Source organism: Mobula birostris, chromosome 31, assembly GCF_030028105.1.
Source record: "Mobula birostris isolate sMobBir1 chromosome 31, sMobBir1.hap1, whole genome shotgun sequence".
Lineage (NCBI taxonomy): Eukaryota > Metazoa > Chordata > Chondrichthyes > Myliobatiformes > Myliobatidae > Mobula > Mobula birostris.
The window spans coordinates 36,119,288-36,122,840 of record NC_092400.1 but is presented as its reverse complement, the minus strand read 5'-3'; positions in this window follow the sequence as shown (position 1 = coordinate 36,122,840).

The window sequence follows — 3,553 nt, the reverse complement described above, 5'->3', positions numbered from 1 at the left end:
CTGACAATCATTCTCCATTTCTCATTATTCTTTATTGAGTGATACCGCCCTGGCTGAACGAGCCCGCACTGCCCAATCACACCCATGGGATCAATAGACCTATTAACCCATACATAGAATGTGAGGTGGGAGGAAACTGGAGCATCCGGAAACCCACACAGTCACGGGGAGAACAGTACAAGCTCTTTACAGACAGTGTCAGCAATTGAACCTGATCTCTGAGTCTGTAACAGCCTTACACAAACCGCTGTGCTACTATTCCACCCAGATTTTAAAGTGGATTTGCTTTTTACTTCAATTTTCAAACAAAAAGAGTAGCCAAGGGTCCCAGCTATGCCTGCCTGTTTGTCAGCTACGTGGAACAGTCTATGTTCTAAGCCTACACTGGTGACCATCCCGCACTTTTCCTACACTACACTGACGACTCCATTGATGCTGCTTCATGCACCCTTGTTAAACTCGTTGGTTTCATCCACTTTACCTCTAACATCCACCCTGCCCTCAAATAAACCCATGGACTCTCACAGCTACCTGGACTATACCTCATCCCACCCTGCTACTTGTAAAAACAACCCCTTCTCTTGATTCCTCTGTCTCTGCTGCATCTGCTCTCAGGATGAAGCTTTTCATTCTAGAACAAAGGAGATGTCCTCCTTTTTCAAAGAAAAGGGCTTCCCTTCCTCCACCATCAGCGTTGCCCTCAACTGCATTTCTTCCATTTCACGCACGTCTGCTGTCACCCCATCCTCTCACCACGCTACCAGGGATAGGGTTCCTCTTGTCCTCACCTACCACCCTACCAGCCTCCAATTCCAGCACATAATTCTCCACAACTTCTGCCACCTCCAACTGGATCTCACCACTATACACATCTTCCCCGCCCTCCCCCCCCGCACTTTCTGCTTTCTGCAGAGATCACTCCCTACGCAACTCCCTTGTCCATTCGTCTCTCCCCACTGATCTCCCTCCTGGTATTTATCCTTGCAAGTAGAACAAGTGCTACACCTGCCCCTACACCACCTCCCTCACTACCATTCAGGGCCCTAAATCGTACTTCCAGGTGAAGCAAACACTGTTGGGGTCAGATACTGGCGCTCTCAGTGTGGCCTCCTGTATATCAATGAGACTTGATGCAGATTGGGAGACCGCTTCGCTGAGATCTACGCTCCGTCCACCAGAACAAGCAGGATCTCCCAGTGGCCACCCACTTTAATTCCACTTCGAGGAACAACATCGTATATTCCGTCTGGGTTGCCTCCAACCTGATGGCATGAACATAGACTTCAGAAACTTCTAGTAATGCCTCCACCCCCCTCCCACCATTTCCCATCCCCTTGTCCCTCTCTCATGTTATCTCCTTGCCCACCCATTGCCTTCCTCTGGTGCTCCTCCCCCTCCCCTTTTTTTTCTTTCTTCCATGGCCTTTTTCACCAATCAACTTCCTAGCTCTTTGTTTCATCCCACCCCCTACGTTTCACCTAGTACCTGGCATTTCTCTCTCCCCCAGGCCCCCAACCTTTCAAATCTACTCAGCTTTTTTTCTCCAGTCTTGCCCAAGGGTTTTGGCCCAAAACGTCAACTGTACTTTTTTCCATAGATGATGCCTGACCTGCTGAGTTCCTCCAGCATTTTGTGTGTGTTGCTTGGATTTCCAGCATCTGTAGATCTTCTCTTGTTGGATGTTGGTGTGTGTGCTGACACTGAATGGCGGAAAGATCGGCTCATTTGAGTTGCAGGGTAATGGTATTGATATCTAGAAGCCTGGATTATTTATCCAGACCCAAGGATTTCAAATCCCACAAAGGTCGCCAGCAAATTCTAATTCTTGGAGGAGCTGTCATTACCAATTTGAACTGACAAGTGAGGAAATAGGGGATCCATTTGCAGAAGGAGGTATTGAGGCCAAGGTCTTGAACCTTATTGATTCATTTTGTGGGGATGATGGTATTGAATGCTGAGCTGTAGTCGATAAAGAGCATGAAGATGTATGCATCTTTGCTGTCCAGATGTTCCAGGGTTGAGCGATGAGCCAACTGTGGACCTGTTGTGCTGCAGGCAAATTGGAGCCGATCCAAGTCGCTTCTTGGGCAGGAGCTGATATGTTTCCTCACCAACCTCTCAAAGCACTGCATCACAGTGGATGTAAGTGCTACTGGACGATAGTCATTGAGGCAGATTACCACGTTCTTATAATTGAAGCTCACTTGAAGGAAGTGGGTACCTCACACTGCTGAAGCGAGGGTTAAAGACCTTAGTGGAACACTCCAGTCAGTCGACCAGCATCGGTCTTTAGTACTCGCTAGGTACCTCACCTGGGCCGGATGTTTTCCGTGGGTTCACTTTCCCGAAGGCTGCCCACATGTTGGCCTCAGACTGAAATCATAGGATCATCGAGAGCTGTGCGAGTTCATGATGGTTGCTCCATGTTTCGATGGTCAGAGCAAGCTCATCTGAGAGTGAAGCCCTGCTGTCACCCATCTCGCTCGGTTTCTCTTTGTAAGAGGTGATAGCATTCAAGCACTGACGCAGCTGTTGAGCATCCTTCACTCATTCAAGTTTGGTCCGGAATGGCCAATTCACATGTCAGACAGTTTTCCGGAGATTGTACCTGGACCTCTTGTAACTTATTTAGTCGCCAGACTTGTATAGCTCTGACAGACAGTCCAGGTTATGAACAGCGCTCAGGAACACACCTGTGTTAAGATCATCCTCAGTATCCCAAACTCCAAAGGAGATAGATTGAATTTTTCTAGCTGCTCACAATAAGACAAACCTCTCGTGTCAGGAGTTAGTCTGATGAATCTCTTTCAGACTGCCTCTTACATATTTTTTGTTCCTTAAATAAGGAAACCAGAAGGGTCTCGGCCCGAAACATCAACTATACCTCTCCCTAGAGATGCTGCCTGGCCTGCTGCGTTCACCAGCAACTTTGATGTGTGTTGCTTGACTCTGCACTGTATTCCAGTTGGCCTCATTGTGTAAATTCTCTATTCCTCAACTCCAAACTCTTGCAGTAAAGATCTTGCTATTGTCTTCCCGACTTACCTGCTACCCTTTTGCAATTTGTACACAAAAGCAGCTAAATCTCCCTGTACTCTTCTCATCTATAAATCTTACTCCACGTAGATAATAGTTTGTATTTTAGTTCTTTTCAAAGTGCACATCTTTCCTTATGCTAAATTTGGCCTGGATTTTGGTGAAGTCACTAGAGTGGGAATGGCCTTGTTAAGACAAACTTGGGAAAACCTAGCTAAACAAATTGTTAGATATGTAGGTTATGACCAAAGGAAAAAAAATGGCTGGAGTCACTTAGTACCTTAGTCCATTTAGGTGCATCAAAAGTCAAACTTACAAGAATGAGTGATAATAGTGAAAAGAAAATTGGCAATGTAGCATCTTTGCCCAATTTGCTCCTGTTCTTCTAGGGTAAACCGGCGGTGACCCCGCCAACACTGTAATTGCGTTGGTGTGGATACTATGTGATGCACCCTGGTACAAGCCCCCAACATAAAATATCAGACAGCACACAATATACAAATTAAATGATTACACT